The sequence below is a fragment of the Apodemus sylvaticus genome, chromosome 10 (assembly GCF_947179515.1).
Source record: "Apodemus sylvaticus chromosome 10, mApoSyl1.1, whole genome shotgun sequence".
In the NCBI taxonomy this organism is placed as follows: domain Eukaryota; kingdom Metazoa; phylum Chordata; class Mammalia; order Rodentia; family Muridae; genus Apodemus; species Apodemus sylvaticus.
The window spans coordinates 105508363-105528749 of NC_067481.1; the positions used below are offsets into that span (position 1 = coordinate 105508363).

At 50.0% G+C, this 20387-nt stretch overlaps 1 long non-coding RNA gene across 1 annotated transcript; it reads right to left on the minus strand.

Moving 5' to 3' along the window:
- Window positions 1-7972: 7972 nt before the first annotated feature.
- LOC127695013 (uncharacterized) lies at window positions 7973-13736 on the minus strand. Its single transcript, XR_007979887.1, has 2 exons — window positions 13410-13736; window positions 7973-9268 (listed from the first exon to the last, which is right to left on the minus strand). It is a non-coding gene; the product is annotated as an uncharacterized LOC127695013 (long non-coding RNA).
- Window positions 13737-20387: the final 6651 nt, after the last annotated feature.

Consider the following 20387-nt stretch of genomic DNA (forward strand, 5'->3'; position numbering starts at 1 on the left):
CTAAAGACAAACTGGTCACCTCTGAAGCGTGCATCTTCCACTCTCTTCTAAGATGAGGAGTGCAGGCCCCATGGATTCCACAGGTGCACATGACCATCTGGGAGTATGCAAGCAGAATAATGTGGTGATAGTAAGTTAGACACCATCACATCTAAAATCCAAACCACAGATCACCATACCTGCAGCCCAGAGAAGCCAAATAATTTGTTCAAGACCATGTAGCAATGGATTCAAAATCATAGGGTGCTTAATAGCCCCCCCCCCAATTAATATAACATACCAGCGAGGTCCCCAGAAGACACAAAGCGATGACTGTCACACTCAAGTCCTGGCAACAAATGACACCACACCAGGTGGTTCCAGCAGCAGAAGTGTCATCTATGGTTAAAGATTAAGGTCTCTGCCAGCTCTCAAGGTTGTGGCCAGCTTTTGCTCAAGAGGTAGAGGCAGACAGTCCTCTAAGAGTTTGAGAGTAACCTGGTCTTCCAGTGATTTTCAGGATAGCCAGAGCTACAAAGTGAGACCCTGTCTTGGAAAAAGAAAAATCTGAGCACATTCTGCCTCCTTCCCATTAAGGACACTATCAGAGTACTGGTGGATCTTTGGGAGTTGGTGGGATGTAGATGAATGGTCAAAGGAACCAGAGGAAGCTGCCAGTGAGGCAGCTCAGTGGATGTTAACAGTGGCACAGCTGTGGCATGTGACCACAGATCCACAAGTACCCCATCTATAAAATCAGGTTTGGGGGACCTTAGAGTACCTCAGGGTATCTCAAACACAGGCAAGGCTGGAATGGGGGAATCCTCTCTCTGAGGACTCTGCTGTGGCTCCAGGAGTCTCCTGTGTTTGACGAGTAACCAAAGCTGTGATCAGGTGGCTTCAGGCCTCTTTCCTGACGTCTTTGGCCTGCAGTGTCTCCACCTACCCTGGTGTGTCTAGACAGTATTTTGTAAATCAAGTATGCTGGGTGCACCCTTTTCAGTCCCTGGAGTCAAAATCCTGTTGTTACCTCAGGTCTCTGCCTAGGCTGTTCCCTCTTCCTGGAATGCTCTTCCTTGCCTTAGTGAAGGTCTCTTGTCATCCACTGAGATCTTAGTGAAAGGGGACAAGGTCAGATACTGCTACCTTGACACACACACAGTCCCTGCCTCACCAGTAGATTAGGGACTGATTGGTTCCTGGTTCTCCTTCCTCACTGTGTCTGCTGCCCCCTCTGCATGCCATCTTGACACAGCTCACTGCAGTCCTGTGCAGGGCTGAGAGGAGTGTGCCAGTCATATGACTCTCTCATTGTCCATTGTCCTCCCCCACCTCCAGGTTCACAGCTCAGTGGCAGCTTTCAAAGAATCCCCAGAGTTGGAAGCAACCTTAGTCTCTGCAAAAGCATTTTCCTCAGAACAGGGTCCCAAGCAGTCTACAGATTCTCAGTGAGACTGACATTACTGTAGGAGCTAAAGACATCTCTGTGAGCTGGGTGGTGGTGGCACACGCCTTCAATCCCAGGACTTGGGAGGCAGAGGCAGGGGGATTTCTGAGTTTGAGGCCAGCCTGGTCTACAGAGTGAGTTCCAGGACAGCCAGGGCTACACAGAGAAACCCTGTCTTGAAAACCAAAAAAAAAAAAAAAAGACATCTCCGTGTTCAAGGCTAGCCTGGGCTTTATGAAACTTTGCAATGAAAATGGCACCCCCCCCCATTTTACCCTTGTCATTAAATACCTAGGGACACTAAACAAAACGCAAGGGTTTGAGGTTGCCCCCATGGTGCTGGTTGGGATTCCATTAATGCTTCTAGAAAGTCAGATCCCACCTCAGCTGTCTGTCTGTCTGTCTGCCCTGGATCCCTAGATTTAAGAGGTGCAGTTTCAGCTGGGAGTATGGGTGCATGACTTTAATCCTATCACACAGTCTCTGAGCTCACGGCCAGCCTGGTCTACAGAGTGAGTTTCAGGACAGCCAGGGCTACACAGAGAAACCTTGTCTTGAAAAATAAAACACAACAAAAAGGAAGGAAGAAGGATGAAAGGAAGCAATGGAAGAATGAAGGAAAAAGAAAGAAAAGAAAGGAAGGAAGAGAGAGAAAGAAAGAAAGAAAGAAAGAAAGAAAGAAAGAAAGAAAGAAAAAGAAAGAAAGAAGAAAGAAAGAAAGAAAGAAAGAAAGAAAGAAAGAAGAAAGAAAGAAAGAAAAAAAGAAAGAAAAAAAGAAAGAAGAAAGAAAAGAAAGAAAGAAAGAAAGAAAGAAAGAAGAAAGAAAAGAAAGAAAGAAAGAAAGAAAGAAAGAAAGAAAGAAAGAAAGAAAGAAAGAAAGAAAGAAAGTGGGAAAAAGAAGGAAAAGAAAGAGGTGTAGTGTTTGTCTCCCTGGACTCTGGAGGAGTGGCAGCATTGGGAAGTCTCAGGCAGGGAGTGTCACCTGCAAGTTGGCACAGAGCTGGCACCTTTCCCTGGCTCCCAAGGCACATGATGGAATATCATCCAGCAATAAGGAATGAAGCCCGGCTCTTTGTGGGTGTCAGGCTGGAGAATCTGGGGACCATTCCGCCAAAGCCTGCGAGAGCATGCGCCTGGGTAAGGGAAGAGGCCAGCCTCCAGGGCAGCAGCTGGGAAAGGAAGTGGCTCTGGACAGGCCCGGGCTGTCTTCTAGAGCTTAGAGAACTCCAGAGTTGACTATATGGTGGCTCAGGCCAGGAAGCTTCATAGATGGCCACTGGCCCCTTTCATGTCCTTGGTAAAACACAGCTCTTTGGGGCCCAAAGCCTGAGGGACTGCATTGTACTGACCTGTAAGGTCCCCTGCTCGGGCTCCCCACTTTGCAAACCCTCTACCTTACCCCGGGCTCTTGGAGTCCCAACCCCAGGAATGGGGAGTTGGGAGTTGGGGCTGGGGAGGGAGTCAGACACCTACAGGACAGTTACGGTTACTGTTGGAAACCAGCCCCATGGAATGTGTCAGGGCAGAGCAAAGCAGAGGGAATGACTCAGGTGAAGGGCCTAGCGCTCAGGACATCCTCATCCTCTTGGTGAGAGGCCCTTGTCCTGCTTGGACCCCGGAAGCCATGTTGTCTGCCTAAGAGACGAGGAAGTGTTCGCACCTTGGTGTTTTCTGGGATGTCTTGGAGGAACCTGGGCAGTACTGCCATCCTGGAGACCGGCTGCTGGGAACTCAGCTTTCTGAGTTTGGGGGGACAGTATGTGCTTGGGACTAGCTCCTGAGGGAGGCTGTAACAGTGACAATAGCCACAGGTGGCACCGGATTTCTCTGTGTCAGGTCCCTGCTGTGTGCCAGGTGTGTCCAGATATTCTCTCACCTGCCCCTTAGGAGGGCCCTGCACTCTCAGAAGGAGGTACCCTGCCCAAGATTACACAGCTCCTCTTCAACCCGCCTGACCCTAGAACTTGGCCGCAGGCCCATTGTTCTGCCTGCTCTTGTCACATTCGTGGGTGACATAATGTAACTGTGCTTTGGAGAACAGCTAAAGGGAGGGGGAGCTGCAGTGAGTGCCGCCCTGCATGTCAGCAGTGCATGCACGCCCACAGTACATGCACAAATACAAAGTGCTACACAAATGCTCAGTGGCCCCAGCGTGGCTCATACCCCTAAAAACAAGGCTCCCAAAGGCAGAGCTGTGGGATCCCAGCCGTTGGAGGCAGAAGCAGGAGGATCAGGAGTTCAAGGACAGCCTGAACTATATGAGAACTGTATGTGAAACTAAAACAAAAACAAAAAAGGCAACTTGGAGGTTCTGAAAGCTCGCCCTTCCCCTCCCCCACAGCTGAAAGCTGCCACCCATAACCCAGAAAGTGAGGCCTCCATGTACTAGGGGTCTACCAGCACCTTGCTCTTGGCTTCCTCCATCTCCATTATATGAGAAACGAGTCTCTGTTCTCTAGAAACAATCTTGCTTGAGACATTATGTTCAAAGCATATAACGAAAATATAATTCAGCCGTGGGGAAGAAAGAGAAAGGAATTGTGATACGGGCTTTGTGGGTGAGAGCCTTGAGGACACTGTGCTAAGTGAAGGAAGCCACAGAGGAAAGGGTGATTACTGTATTACTCAACTTAAATGTTCTACGAACTTAGTAAAAACAACTACAGAATGAGAAATGGACTGGGCTTGCCTGAGGTGAGGGCGGTGAGCAGGTGAGGCTCTGCAGGATGGATTTCAACAGACAAAGCATTCTGGAAACTGTCCACAACAACACAAACACCCTTAGTCTACTGAGAAAGGCTCCTGAGAAATGATATGTATCTCCCTGTCATTAAGAGTCTCTCGAGCCGGGCAGTGGTGGCTCACGCCTGTAATCCCAGCACTTGGGAGGCAGAGGCAGGTGGATTTCTGAGTCTGAGGCCAGCCTGGTCTACAAAGTGAGTTCCAGGACAGCCAGGGCTATACAGAGAAACCCTGTCTCGAAAAAAAAAAAAAAAGTCAAAAGCCAGGGCGGGGAGGGCAGGGAGGGCAGAGAGGAGAATGGACACCTTTCATCCCAGCACTCAGGAGGCAAAGGCAGGCAGATCTCTGAGTTTGAGGCTAGTTTGGTCTACAGAGGGAGTTGCAGGAAGGCCAGGGCTACAGAGAGAACTGTCTTGAAAATCCAAAAGAAGAAGAAGGAGGAGGAAGAGGAGGAGGAGGAAGAGGAAGAAGAGGAAGAGGAGGAAGAGAAAAAAGAGGAGGAGGAGGAAGAAGAAAAGGAAGAAGAAGAGGAGGAGGAAGAGGAAGAAGAAAAGAAGAAGAAGAAGAAAAGAAGAAGAAGAAGAAGAAGAAGAAGAAGAAGAAGAAGAAGAAGAAGAAGAAGAAGAAGAAGAAGAAGAAAAGAAGAAGAAGAAGAAGAAGAAAAGAAGAAGAAGAAGAAGAAGGAGACAGACAGAAAGGAAAGGGGCTCTGGATAAACACAAGTGTAGTATAATATAGCAGTAAGCTTCAGCCCTTGCAAGGACTCACACATGTGCACTCTTGTGACCTTCTAGGTCAGAGTCCCCTACCAGAGAGAGTCCTTGTCTGCTTCTCACACACACAGTAGAAATAGAGCTGTGTGGTGAGTGGTTCTATGCCTGGTTCCTCTGAACACCCAGCGTTGCCCGCAGTGCTTATTCCCCACGGCAGATCCACTGTGTGATGAAAGGTCACTGTTGCTTTGTCCTTCCTGTTGGGGTCTGCTCCCAGATTGGAGCTTTTGGGAATAGCACCTACAAGGTTATCTTGTGTATTCCTATTCACCACCATGCTACCAGGAGCAAAACAGAAGGACTGTCTCAAGTGCAGGTCCAGGTGGCTGGCGGTCTCAGCAACTGAGGAGGCTGAGGCAAGTGGATTGTTTGAGACCAGACTGGAAAACATGGTGAGATCCTAGATCAAACCAAGCAACAACCAACCAACCCTGGGTTTGATCCCAGCACCACATACACTAGGTAATTCCACTATCCAGTAGGTTCATAGTATAAGTTTCTGTTGGTATGGTGCACACCATGACCAAAAACAACTTGGGAAGGAAAGGGTTTACTTCATTTTACAGGTTGAGGGGAAGCCAAGGTAGGAACTGAAGCAGGATCATAAACCATGTTTATTGGCTCACCATTAGCCACCTGATTAGAGACGGCACTGCCCACGGTGGGTTGGGCCCCCCCCCCCACATCAATGAGCAATCAAGAAAGCGTCCTCGCAAACGCATCCACAGGCCAATCAGATGGAGATAACTCTTCACCTGAAGTTTCTTCTTCCAAGTGTGTCAGCTTGGCCACCAAGATCAGCCGCCTTGTCTTTAGATACCTTAGAAAGGGGACTAAAGGACTAAAGGCCATGCCTGTCTGTCTGTCACTGTGAATTCCCCTTAATCTCTCCAGTGCCCCACCCCAGCAGGAAATGCTGTTCCCTCCATCGCCATGTAAATGTTTGTTAAGACAGGGTGTCTTGTAGCCCAAAGTGACCTAGAACTCATTGTATAGCAACAGATGACAGTCTTCTCATGATCCTTGTGATCTTTCTGCCTCCACCTCCTGGTGCTGGGACCGAACCCAGGGCTGTCTGCATAAGCTCTCTACCTACTGGAGTAAGGCCCCAGCTCCTGTTTACCCAGTCTGTGTTCTGAGCTAGGGTCTCACCGAGTTGCCCACTCTGGTCTCCGAGCTGTGGGCTCAGCTGCTCTGCCCGCCCCAGCTTCAGCAGCTGAGACCACAAGCCACCTGGAGCTGTCCTCCATGTTGCCCCTCATTTTTCTCCTGGTGGAACAGTGGCAGCCAAAGGTAGGTAGGGTCAACACTGAAGCTCTGGCCACAGGCCAGGGAGTGGGTCCGACAATGGTGCCACGTCCTCCTCAGCCATAAACCTGCTCACAAATCACAAATTAGCCATAAGGATCCTCTCAGAGTGAAGCTGGCCCTTCCCAGTCAGCTTCTTTAGAATGTTCTAGACACCACGTAGCGGCAGTTCATCAAGAACAGACCCTCATACGACAGTCCTGTGAGCTTGGAAGAAATCTGGAAACTCCAATTCTACTTTGTACCTACTGGGGGGACAGGCAAGTTGCCCTCCCAGGACAGGGCCGAGTGCAGAGTATTTCCATTGGATCCCCCAAGGGATGCAGAACCCATCAGAGCCACTGCCCAGAGCAAGGTAGCAACCATGCGGTGGCCACAAATTGGCTCCTCTCAAGTTGTTCCCTTTACTCTCATGTGGCCTGCAGGTCCTGGTCTGATGTAAAGCTCAAGTCTGGCTGGACAAGAGTTAATCCTGGGACTAGACTAGGAAGGAAACCTGCCAGAGGCAGTCGGCAGCCGGGCCTCTTCCAGGGCTGCAAGGCTGTCAGTCCTTTCTAGAATTTCACTTTCTGTTTCCTGGAAAGGCCTAGTCTTCCCTCTATCAGGCCCCGCCCAGGGTCCGGCCACACCAGCACCTACTACATCTGGCGCCCCATCCCAGGCCATCAGATAAGAAAGGCCCCCGTGTAGGTGTCAAGGTCAAAATAGCAGGCACACAGACTGGTGGAGGGCAGCCAAGTCCTCAATGACACAGCACAGCCATGCTGTGGTGGTGAACAGCTGGAAACAACTGTATACCCAGTGCGCTGTGCACTGTACTGTGGGCAGGCTTCACTGGGGCTGATTCTCCCATTCTTCCCTTCAGGGGGGACATGTCACCCTGTTCCAGGGGTACCCTGCACTGTCGGACTGATTTTAGGAGCCCTGTGACCTGGGGCAGGTGGAAGGAGTTGCCTGTGGATGAGCAGCTTTTGTTTGTTTGTTGTCTGTAGTGATGGTCTGAAAGTCATCACTTAATCAAGGATAACCTTGAATCTCTAGTCCTCCTGCCTCCACCTCCCAGAGTGCAGGCCTACACACATGCTTTATCACCCCAGGTTTACAAGGTGCTGGGATTGAACCCAGGGCTTTGTGCTAGCAAGTGCTTTACCAACACCAGTCCCCATCACTGGTTCCAGAAAATGAAGGAAGACAGTGCTTTGATCTTGAGTTAGCTTACTTGGCTTGTGGCCCGGAGTACCTATGGGCTGGAAGAGCTCAGTCAGGTGACACGGCTGCATAGCAAATCTGAGGCCAGCCTGGGCTCTGGGACCCTGGCTTGCTGGGTGGTAGTTGCACACATCTTTAATCCCAGCACTCTGAAATCAGAGACAGGCAGGTATCTGTGTGAGTGTGAGACCAGCCTAGTCTACACAGCCCAGGACAGCCAGGGCTATACAGAGAAAGGTTTCCTCTGTCTCGATAAAAAAAAACCTCACAAAGACCGTGCCTCAAAACAAAACGAGGCTGGAGATGGGGCTCATTTGGTAAAAGTGCTTGCCGTACAAACATGAGGATCTGAGTTTGGACTCCTGCTCCCCACGGAAAAAGCCCAGCACAATGGCATGCTTCCGAAAGGCCAGCACTGCCAGGCAGAAAGAGGCTCACTGTCCAGCCCGCCCAGCCTACTGGGTGAGTCCCAGGTTCTATGAGAAACTTTGTCTCAAAAAAAAAAACAAGCCTGGCAGTGGTGGTGTACTCCTTTAATGCACTTGGGAGGCAGAGGCAGGTGGATTTCTGAGTTCGAGGCCAGCCTGGTCTACAGTGTGAGTTCCAGGAAAGCCAGGGCTACACAGAGAAACCCTGTCTCAAAAAAACCGATAAAACAAAAACAAACAAAACCCCACAGTGGAGGAGAGTCCCCCCAGCACCTGTAGCCAGGACCTAGCAGTAAGATGGAATGATCCCAGGGGTCAGGGTGCAGATCCAGGGTTTATAGACATGGCGAGCCCTGCCGCAACATCCGAAAAAACACAAGTCCTCGAGCAGAATCCATAAAAATTGATTTGCTCTGCTGTGTGTAAGTTGTGCTCCAAGAAGAGTCTTCACACAGGCAGGCAGATTTTCTTTTTCCTTTTGAGGCTGATATTGGAACAGGCAACGGAACCCAGTTCCAGACCCCGCCCAGGGTCCTGCCACACCAGCACTGGAGATGGGTTCAGGCATTCAGGCGTGCTCACCACAGCGCGCGCTCGCTAGCTTGCTCTTCCGTCTTCCCTTCTGTCTCCTCTAGCATCTAGCTGAGATGATGGGGCCAGAAGTCTCTGCACCCCGCAGCCCTGCTCCCAGACAACTTTCCACAGTGGCCTGGAAACAAAGCTACCTGCCTTGTTGCTTAGTGCTCTGTGGGAGGGAATGGAACTAGATTCCCAGATGGGGGTATTAGGCTTCCAGGGGACAGGCTAGGGCAGATCCCCACAGCTGTATCACAACAAAGGGGACACCTCCTCTGGCTCACGCAGCGCAGCATAGCCCCTTTGACTCTCTCTTCTTCCTGTGCTGTGAATGACCCCGGCATCTCCAGGGGCAGCCTTTGCCCTCCCAGGCACAGCCTTTGCCCTCCCAGGCACTGTCTGGTTCTTCATCTACAAAGTCCAATAAGCCCCCGCGGTCCTGCTGTTCCTTCTCTTCCCTGCCTTGCCATTGGTCGCTTTTCCACACTTACCCTCTGACCCTGGTCCTATAGGGCCCTGTAGCTGCCAGTCAGCAGCTCCGGGTAGCTTAGCCTGGTCTGGCTCTCAACCTTGCAATCCTCCTGCAGTGTGCCCCTCACATGTGAGATCTGATTGGCTTCTCCTTGAGCCCGTAAAAAGCCAGCAGAGAGCTGGGTGTGGCTCAGTTAGGAGGTCCTAGGGGCCATCCTAGGCCATTGCATAAACTGGGCACAAATTTGTAATCCCAGGAGGCAAGAGGGTCAACAATTCAAAGTCTTCCTCAGTTACATGTTGAATTCCAAGTCAGCCCAGGCTATAGAGATATCCTGTCAAAAAAAGAGAAACTGTAATGGAATAATTAATAATTCCAGCAGTCAGGCATTCTACACTGCCTGGTACTGTTCCAGGCACTTACACACTCACTGAAATGAGTGCCCAAGGTCACAGAGCCTCCAACTTAAGCCAGGGATGGCTCCTTCACCTACATTTTGTGTCTGAGACCAGTGGCTCCCAGGCCTCCATCGGTGTCCTGTGGAGAGACTGCCAAGGGCTCTGAGTGTGCTCCTGGCAGGTCCCAGGAGAGCCTTCGAGAGCCTGCTCCTGGCTCCCGCCCTGGCCTTTACCTGAGTGCTTTCTCCTCTAAAGCTGTTGTCAGGAGGCAGTGTGGGAGCCCTACCTGGGATACTGATGAGGGGCCAGGACCTGAGTGTGTTTCCTGTCTCCAACCTCTCCTGTCTCTGGAACATCGAAGAGAGTGCCCAGGAGGTCACCAGAGAGGGACTCTCGGGACATTACTCACTGCCTCTATAATAACACTCACTAGTGTTTAAGTTGTGCAAGCTACATTTTTTTTTCTGTTGGTGAAGAGTGAGACAGGGTCTCATCCTGCAGCCCAGACTGCCCTTTAAACCTCAGGCCTTGCACATCAGCAACTCTTAGCTCAGCCTAGGATTGCCCGTGTGAACCGCCATCACTGAGCCAAGCCTGACAAGTATTTGTGAACCAGTTACTGACCATTTTCCAGATTCTAGGCAGCTCCTGCCTGAGGTTTTATAATAATTTTGTATTAAGTCCTTTTCTTTTTCAAAAACTCTTCTTTTCTCCTAGATGCTATTCATTTTTATTTTCTTTTTAGTTATGTGTGGTCACCCAGAGCTGGAGTTAAAGGTGGGTGTAATTTGGGAGCTGAGCGTAGGCCCAGGGCAAGTGCTCTGACCCTCAGGGCCATGTTGCCTCCCCTCGCTTTGTTGTCAGTGTAAGGTAAGGACTGTGGTATCCTCATCCAGCAAGTGAAGAGGGGAGAGTCAAGATATGCTGGGTTTGGTCTTGCCAAGACAAGGACATCTGTTTCAGAGTCAGGTGAGACAGAAAGTTCCTCTGGGCATGGCCCCACCTCCAGGAGTATTGGCTAAAAACTGCCCCCAACCCCACAAGTCCTCACTTAGAACCTGTGACTGTAACCTTATTTGGAAGGGAAGAAGCTAAACTCAAGAGCCAAGGATCTCCAAATAAGAACATTCTAGATTTAGCATTGATTCTACATCCAAAGAAAGCTTTATAGATAGAAGAGAGGTAGGGAAATCTCACTCTTTGTCCCCCTCCCCTTCCCCCACCCACACTGTCCAGGAGCCACTGATACTGTAAAAAGCCGGGCATAGCCCCCCTGCATTTGCCAGGTCGGGTCTATTCCTGTTATTTTGGCTGTGGCCTTGTGGTTTGTTCTGAGGTTCAGAATACAGTCAATGGGCCATCCTGAGCAAGCCCCTCCCCCTCCTCTGACCCTTGTGCCCTCTCCACAGACCCCACTACACAGCTACTAGACACCTGCTCATTAGCCCTGATCGCCAGCCGGGTCCCTACAGGCCCCAAAGGGAGTGTAGGGACACACACCTGCCGGCACAGTAACAGGCAGATCATGTCTAGACTGTAACCTGTATAGTCACACCTGCCTAAGATCAATGACCTCAGATAGACCCCCTTCCCCTCGGGCTCCATTTCCTCTTTTTGAAAATAAGCACTTTTGAGCCTCTTGGGGTTTAGGGTGTTCACAGAGTCCTGTCTGTAGACTCAATAGTGGCTTGGTCTGTTAGACGTGGTTTCATTTCCTTTAATCATCTTTTTTACTGAGCATCTACTATGTGCCTGGCTGGCTGCCCAGCCTCTTAGGGGAAGAGGGGTAATTGTGAGTAACATGATGAGTGATTTTAATGACATGAAACTGAGGTCCAAGCCGGGCAGTGGTGTCGCATGCCTTTAATCCCAGCACTTGGGAGGCAGAGACAGGCGGATTTCTGAGTTTGAGGCCAGCCTGGTCTACAGAGTGAGTTCCAGGACACAGGACAGAGAAAACCTGTCTTGAAAAAAAACAAAAAAAAAAAAAAAGAAAAGAAAGAAAGAAAGAAAGAAAGAAAGAAAGAAAGAAAGAAAGAAAGAAGAAAAGAAAGAAAGGAAAGGAAAGGAAAAGAAAGAAAAGAAAAGAAAAGAAAGAAAAAGAAAAGAAAGAAAAAGAAAAGAAAGAAAAAGAAAAGAAAAAAGAAACTGGGGTCCACAGAGTTTAAGACCTCTATGGCTGGACACCAGGCTAACCCGTCATTTCCTTGGCCCCCAGCCCCCTTTGGAATATCTGTTTAGCTACAAGCTTTTTGGTGGGTAGGGTGGGTGAAAGTGGCTGTCTGGAGGCAGGGGGCTTAGGGTGGGATGGGACACAGGCAGAGGGTTTTCTACGCTAGGGGCACATATGGAAGAAGCTGTGTGGGCATGAATTGGGGAGGGCATAGGTACTGAAGGAGCAGAATGGCATCCTGGGAGGCAGCCAGTACTCAGCGGATCAAGTAACTCCCATGTGGACAAATCTCCAGGGGTGTGTATGAGATCACGAGGTTCAGGGAGCCTGGTGATGTGCCTGCATGTTGATATGTACAATGTATGCATGTGTAGGCATATATGGGTTGGCCTGTGTGTGTGTCCATGTGTTGCATGATCATGCCCATGTGTGCCCACAGTATGTGCCAGTATGTCAGTGTGTGCATGTATATATATGTGTGTGTGTGTGTATGTGTGTGTGTGTGTGTGTGTACATGTATGCATGCTGATATGTGCACTGCCTGTGTGAACATGTTCAGGTCTACCGTCTGTGTGTTGGTGCATGCTCATGCATATGTGGATCTATGTGTCAGTGTGTGCCTTTGTATTTATTGTGCAATACATGTATGTATGCATGCAGAACTGCTGTGTGGGTGCTTGTGTGTATTGTGTGCACATGCAACTGAAGGCATCCCTTTCATTTTGGTATGGCGCTGAGTCCCAATTCCAGTAAATCACCCTGCCCTTGTTCCCAGCAGAGCCTGCACCACAGTGCTCAGGGCGCCTCGACACAGTCAGGCTACTCTGCCTGTGGCTTCCCCTTCTCCAGAAACTGGCCCCAGCATGCATAGGGATGCATGTGACGGTGGGACAACTGGCCTCAGAACCTGTGGTATGAAGCCGACCTCAGGAACCCAAGGGAGGTCCCGCACTATCAGAGCCTGCAAGGGCAGGAGTGCTTGGGGAATGGGGCTCCTTTCTCACAGAACCCTGGGAGGAGGAGGTCTTGCTTATTTTAATTCCCAGTGCTGGGGCAGAACCTGGAGCTTTGGGGTTGCTAGGTAAGCACTCTGCCATAGAGCTGCATTCCCAGCCCTTTCAATACTGTTTAAGATATGGCTTTGTGTATAGCCCAGGCTGACTTGGAATTTAACGTTTCCCCCCCTCTACCTCTCAGGCTTCAAGTATCTGTCACCACGCCTGGCTTCTGTTGTATTTTGAACAACCTCTAAAATTACCAAGGTCCAGCTGGCCAGGAAGGTTCAAGTAGGAACCTGCTCCAAGGCTCTGTGTGGGCCTGAGCCTCAGGTCTTCCTCATGACAGAGGTAGTGCAGGTCTCTGAAGGGAGCAAGGACTGTGGCATGCATGGGGCTACTCCTCTAGCAAGCCATTCTGTAGAGGGAGAGACTGAGTCCCATGCGGACATTCAGGGTCCTAGCTGGGAGCCCGGCACATCTGCACTGGCTCTAGAGAACTCCATGTCCAGACACAATCCTCCTGAACCCCGCCCCTCTGCTTGTTGGAGGAGCATAGATCCTGAGGGACCTCACCCTCAAAGGCACCAAGGTCTCCACAGGTCAGGGAGAGTGGGCCTGTGCTAGGGCCTTGGGAACAGCATGATGCCAGGAGGGAAACTGAGCTTCCTAGGGGGCTAGGGAGAGGAGGGAGAATCCTGGTAGGTGTGTGGACCAGGTATCCTACCTTGCGTTCATCTCTAGCACCCGCCACTGGGCCGTGAGGTGGGCCTCTTTCAGGCCCTGCACCACGCTGCACTGAGCCTGCTCCACGTCCCAACCCAAGCCCTGCTGGTCTGCCCTTCTGCCTCCATTTCTTCTCCACACAACAGCCAGGGTCATGTGCCAAGAAGGAAAACCCCAACATACCTCACCCCACCCTCCAGACATCTGTTCAGGTTGTATTGGGGACAAAATCCAGTTTCCTTCCGGTGGCCCTTAAGTTCACCCAAGCTGGAGCAGCCGGCCTCCATAGCTTTCTCTCTGCATGTGGAGCCTCTACCTCAGGGCCTTGCCCTGGCTGTTCCCTCCTGGAGCTCCTCACCAGACCACCAGTTCCTTCTCCAGATCTCGGCAGGGCCCCGTGGTCCCCAGCCCTCTCTGGCTTCCCGTCTTGGTAGCTGATGTCCTGGATGCTGGGCTGACGTTGTGCTGCAGCCCGGCCTCTGCTCACAGGTCCCTGGGGAAGCCTGGCCTGTTAGCCCAGCCTCGGGTTCATGCAAATCCTCACCCCCACAACTGCAGCCTTAGGGTTCAACCTTTAAAAAAAAATGTCTCCACTAACTCACATTTGCCTTATTCCTACCTAGGTCTACTCAAGATGATAGGCTGAGTCCCTAGTCCCACTGGCTTCCAGGCTGGGACAGCTTGCCCCTCTCTAACCCCGTGGTGGGCCGTCCTTTCCCACTGAAGCCTCAGATCAGGAGAAAGAAACTACTCCACCGGTCTGGAGAAACCCCTTTGGGGCTTCAGCCTCCAATGCTTATTTGTTTACTCTGACTCTGGCTGGACTGCACCCTAACGCCTCTCACAAAAATCCCCTGCTGCCATAGGAGGCGCTTTCATTTTTTTGGATTATGCATATTGTGTGTATGTTTTCAGATGTGTGATGTGTGCACCTGCATGCAGAGACCAGAGGTCAAAACTGATTATATTTCTCTTTTTTTTTCCTTTTTTTTTTCTTTTTCGGTTTTTTGGATTTGGTTTTTTTTGGAGACAGGGTTTCTCTGTATAGCCCTGGCAGTCCTGGAACTCACTCTGTAGACCAGGCTGGCCTTGAACTCAGAAATCCACCTGCCTCTGCCTCCCAGAGTGCTGGGATTACAGGTGTGCGCCACCACCGCCCAGCCTTGATTATATTTCTCAATTGCTTGCCACCTTATTATTTTTTAAATATTTATTTATTTATTTATTTATTTATTTATTTATTTATGTGACCAGTCTATTTGTCTGTATGCCTGCATGACAGAAGAGGGCATCGGACAGAAAAGGGCATCAGATCCCATTATGGATGGTTGTGAACCACAACCATGTGGTTACTGGGAATTGGACTCAGGACCTCTGGATGAGTAGCCAGTGCTCTTAGCCGATGAGCCATCTCTCCAGTCCAATGACACGTTGTTTTTTGAGGCAGGGTTTCTCAGAGTCTGGGGATTATTTGGCTAGAGTCCTCCTAGCACTGGGATGACAGACATACAACTGCACGTGGCTCTTTTACTCAGAGGTGTCTTTTTTTTTTTTTTTCCTTTGAGGCAGGGTTTCTCTGTGTGACCCTGGCTGTCCTGAAACTCGTTCTAGATGAAGCTAGCCAAGAACTCAGAGATCCGCCTGCCTCTGCCTCTGCCTCTGCCTCTGCCTCTGCCTCTGCCTCTGCCTCTGCCTCTGCCTCTGCCTCTGCCTCCCAAATGCTGGGACTAAAGGCATGCTTTAGAACACCACACCCAGCTTCAGAGCTATAGTGAGAATTTTGGCGGCGGCGGCTGCTCCTCCTCCTTAAAAAAAAAAAACCAAACAACCCAGTCATGTTATGTGACTATATTTTTATTTTAATCCCAGGTGTGCAATATAGGGCTGCTTCAGACTGTGCACAGCAGGTGGCTGTGATTTGCTCTGGCAGAGGCGTGACTCTGCCACCTGAGGACAGTTGAAGCTTGGACTCCTGGGGACTCTTGAGAAGAAGGCCAAAGCCACAGGGAAGCAGTGACTGCTGTTTCCACTGCTGCTGGCCCGCTCCTGTATTTGCTGTTTTGCTGTTTTGCTGTTTTTGTTGAATTTGCTGGTTTGCTGTTTGCTAGGATGCTGGCTGGAGATATCCTGACAATGAAGTCTGGACTTGCCCCCAGGAACCTGACATTCTTTGTCAGCAGGAAATTATCTAAAGACATCTATGTCCTCTTTCCCCTCTAACCTTCTTTCTCTCCTACCTGGTGTTGGGGGGTTGGGAAAAGAATCTAGTAAATAGCCAAAAGTCTGGTCACACAGGGGTGTCTTTTTTCTCTGAACATGGGCAGATGACATCAATCTCAATTTTGGGGACAGTTTCACTTTCTCAGAATCAGGGTTATTACCAGAAAAGGGGGGTTGTTACAGTTTTAATACACTGGCCCTAGGTTTTTGTTTATTCCCCAAGGGAATTTTCACACACAAAGATCATATCAGTGGCCCAGGGTACAAGGAGTCCCAAACCAGACTCCCTTTTTGGTGTGGACAATGTGTGGTTGGAAGTCAAGCCTACACTGTCCTGACATGTGACAGACAACCTGCTGCAGTCCAAGACCTGGCGAGCTTTGGATTGTGTTTAGCCCCCTTTACAGACATTCTGGGAGTAAGAATCCAAGTATTGGAGATGGGTGACCCCTAGGAACTCTGTGGGCCTAGGCAATTTCTTAATCTGCAAGGCCCGGGCTCTCTCTGTAAGGCAGACTTAGCACTCAGTTATCTATGCATGGTACTTTTTTTTTTTAGCTTGAAATTTTATTACTATTGTTGTTATTTATGTGTGGATGTGGATGTACCTGTCTGCATGTGTGCATTTGTATGTGCAGGTGTGCACATACACATCTGGGAGTGTCAGAGTCCAATGTCAGTGTTTTCTCTATCACTCTCTACCTTATTTTTTAAATATGTGTCCTTATTATATTTAATTATGTGTTGGGTGTGTATGCCTTTGGGTGTTTACAGTGTGGGTGCCTGAGCAGGTCAGAAGCATTGACTCCTCTGGAGCTACAGTTATAGATGGTTGGGAGCTGCCAGATATGGGTGCTAGGAATTGAACCCCATTGCCTTTAACAGCTGAGCAGTCTGAGTGTGTGAGTGTGCCTGTGTGTGCCTGTGTGTGTGTGTGTGTGTGTGTGTGTGTGTGTAGTTCTATTTATTTTTGTTTTGAGGTTGGGTCTGATTCATGCAGCTCAGACTGGTCTCCAACTCACTGCATAGCCCAGACCAGCCTTGAGCTAACCCTCCTACTTTCATTTCGCAAGTGCTGGGATCACAGATATGAGGCACTTCCTATGGTTGAGTGCCATGAATTAAAACAAAAACAAAAAAACAAGACCCTTTTATTTGTTTATCATTGTTTATGTGGGGCTGGGATACTTATGTCACGGCATATGCATGGAGAACAGAGGATAATTTTGTGGAGTTAATTTTCTTTCTACTCCTCTGTCCTTCACGTCACTCAAGTTCTGGGGAGGAGCTCTGGCTTCGAGGCTTTCCCAGCAGAGCACCTTCACCTGCATCTCCGTAGACCAGCACTGCACATTTCTACACAGTTGGCATTCATGTGGCTGCTGCTGCAGCCCGTTTACTAAGTCCAGCACCCTCCCTTCTCTCCCCGCCCCTTAGCAATCACACCCTCCCTCCCTTTCTTTTTCCTATAGGTTTGGTTCTTCCCTGACTTCAGATAAGTGAAATCCCACGCATGCATCCTTTGAGCCTGGTGAACACCTGAGTTTGTCCAGGTCTCTATGCCTTCCAAGCCCACCCCCCCCCCAGTGTTCCCTTCCAGTGCTGTGAATAAACCAGTTATTTCTCTGACTCTGGAAGGACTTGTGGGTGTGTCCAGCTGTGCTGCAGACCACTGTCAGTGTCTGTACAGAGTTTTCGTGCCATTGTTCCAATTTTTGCTCCTCCATTTGACATGGGGTCTTACTCTGCAGTTCAGGCTAGCCTGGAATTCTTTACGTAGCTCAGGGTGATCTCAAACTTGAAGCAATTCTCCTGTTTAGCCCCCTAAGGATCACAGGCATGAGCCACCCCCCCTCCCCACCACCCCCCCTCCCCACCACTCCCACCCCACCACCACCCCCACCCTCCCCACCACCCCCACCCCGCCAGCTTCCATGGGGTCTGTTATTATTACTTAAGGCAAGTCTCATATGGTCCAGGCTGGCTTGAAGTAATGATCCTTCTGTTTGCTAGGATTACAGGGCATATCACCATGCCCAGCTAAGACCGTACTATTATTCAAAGAATTGAGCTGGGAGCAGCCCTATACCCACCACACACACACCACAGCCAGCCGACTCCCCGTGTCTCCCATCACCCTTGCCAGTTCGTCCTCGTTCCACTCCCCGACCCACAGGAAGTGTGGCATCTCAGAATAGGTGGCAAGCATCTGTGGGCGAACAGCCCCCACACATACCTGAGGCATCACGTAAACTAACAGCCAAGACACGTCTTATTCATTAAAATAACTATGCAAAACAAACCCATTCCCAGGAACCCATTCCCACGGAAGTCTTCCCTGTTGAGGATGGGAGGCCCTGCATCAGAGTCAGAGCTGGTGTCAGTTGGTTGACCTCAGGTTAGCCAGCCCGCTCCTGCCCTACAGGCTGAAAGACGCCAGGCAAGCCGAGCACCAGCCCTGGCTAGCTGCGAGTCTCAGGTAGGCTACCTCACCTGTTTCAGCCTCAATTTCCTCATTTCTGAAATGGACTCAGGGAGACACCGGCCTCCGTGCACTTAGTGTGGTGCTTGGAATGGCCGTGCAGATACCCTTCTAGAATATATCTCTTTCTTATGGCACTTCCTTGAATCACACACACACACAGCAGCCTAATGTACCTAGGAGCTGGTAAATAAGGGTGAGGTGAGGCCAAAACCATCATTCCTTCCTGTTCACCGTTGACCTCCCTGAACTGGGGTAGGAAAGCCCCTTCCAAAGGGCTTTGTGCTGGGAGATGTGGATTGCAGGGCAACGGCACCCCGTGAAGGAGAGACACACCCTACGTGTATCTACAAACCACTGCCTGCTGTGACAGTAAAGTTTGTGTAACTCTGAAGTGGAAAAGCATTTCACACAAAGGTCCTGGGGCCAGCCATTCTTTTCTTTTCCTTTTCTTTTCTTTTCTTTTCTTTTCCTTTTCTTTTCTTTTCTTTTCCTTTTCTTTTCCTTTTCTTTTCCTTTTCTTTTCCTTTTCTTTTCTTTCTGGTTTTTCGAGACAGCGTCTCTCTGTGTAGCCCTGGCTGTCCTGGAACTCACTCTGTAGACCAGGCTGGCCTTGAACTCAGAAATCCACCTGCCTTTGCCTTCCAAGCGCTGGGATTAAAGGCGTGCACCACCACGCCCGACAGGACCAGCCATTCTTAACACACAACGCTTGCAGCCAGAAAAGCCCACAGGTTCAAGTGAGCAGCAGCCTTCAGGAACCCTGCCTTTACAGTTGAACTTGGCTTAAAACCATTGTCAACAGGTTTTTTTGGTTGTTGCTTTGTTTTTTTTAGTTTTATTTCATTATTTTTAATTATTACTCTGTGTGTGTGTGTGTGTGTGTGTGTGTGTGTGTGTGTGTGTGTGTGTGTATTGGCAGGTGCCTGCCTAGGCCAGAGGCATCATGTCCCCTGGAGATCCAAGCACTAGGAACTGCACTCAGGTCCACAGCCTCACCTGCCAAGTCATCTTGCCACCAGGAGGCTAAACATTAAGCAGTGTCATGGTCTGAAGAGATTGCTCCGTCTGCAAAGAGCTTGGTGTGCAAGCATGACGACCTGAGTTCAGTCCCCAGAACCCATGAACAGCCTTCTCTTGACTGAGTGGGACTGGCACAGGTCATCATCTGAAGGTTAGTCTGTCCGTCGCTTCTATGCCAAGGTTACCCTGCCTGGCCACTGGCATCTGAATTTGGGTCTCTGGGCATTGTTTATGAGATGAACAGGTTGCTTAGGATGTGCTCTCTGCATGGTTCCGCCTCCTAGGGGAGGTCAGCAGTGTCTGAAGACATGTTTTGGTTGTCAGGACTTGAGGAGGACTGAGTACTACTCAGCATCCAGCAGACTACACAGGACCTTCCTACATCTGTAGCCCAAAGGCTGAGAAACCCTGGCTCAAGACCCCAGCAAACTGGCCTGGAAGAGCAGGGACCAAGACTGGCTCCCTGCAGATAGGAAGTAGTAAAATCTGGCAGTCGTTTGAGGACTAGGGCAAGGCATGATGGGATAACACAGAACAGAGTGCTAGAAACATCAGAGAAGGTGGATGAGAAGCTGAAGTGGCCCAAGGTGCGCTTGGGTGTCAGTCCTGGCGGCCTCACTCCCCCGCAGCCAGAAAGCCTCAGCTCCCTCCTCCCCACACTGTACAGGGGTAAAACAAGGTTGCATAGAACCTGAGAGGATGCTCGACGGCTAATGGGCTTGCCAAGTTCACATTTCTAGCACCCGCATAAAGAGATGGGTGTGGCAGCATGTGTCTGTGATTGTAGCCCTGGGGAGGCAGAGACTGGCAGACCCTGGGAGCTTATTGGCCAGCCAATCGTGACTCAACACTCAGGTTCAGGGAGACAGTCTGCCTTAGAATATATGGTAGAGGGCTGAGGAGATGGCTTAGAGCAGTGATTGTCAACCTTCCTAATGCTGTGACCCTTTAATACAGTTCCTCATGTTGTGGTGACCCCCAACCTTAAAATTATCTTCATTGCTACTTCATAAATGTAACTTTACTACTGTGGTGAATTATAATGTAGATACCTGTATTTTCCAATGGTCTTAGGTGATTCTGTGGAAGGGCCCTTTGACGCCCCCCCCCAGGGGTCACGACCCACCGGTTGAGAACCTCGGGTTTAGAGTGCTTGCAATGCAAACCTGACAACCTGAGTTTGACCCCAGAACCCATGGAAAGGCAGAAGGAGACAATTGGCTGCCCTCTGACCTCTACGTGCTTGCTGTGATTTGCACACACCCACACAGAAATGACTACAGAAATAATGGAAAAATTTAAAGTTGTTTGAGAAAAATGTGGGCCTAGCCATGGTGCAGACCTTTCACCCTAGCATTTGGGAAGCAGAGGCAGGCAGAGCTCTGTGAGTTTCAGGCCAGCCAGGCTTTCATAGTGAGACCCTGTCTCAGAACCAA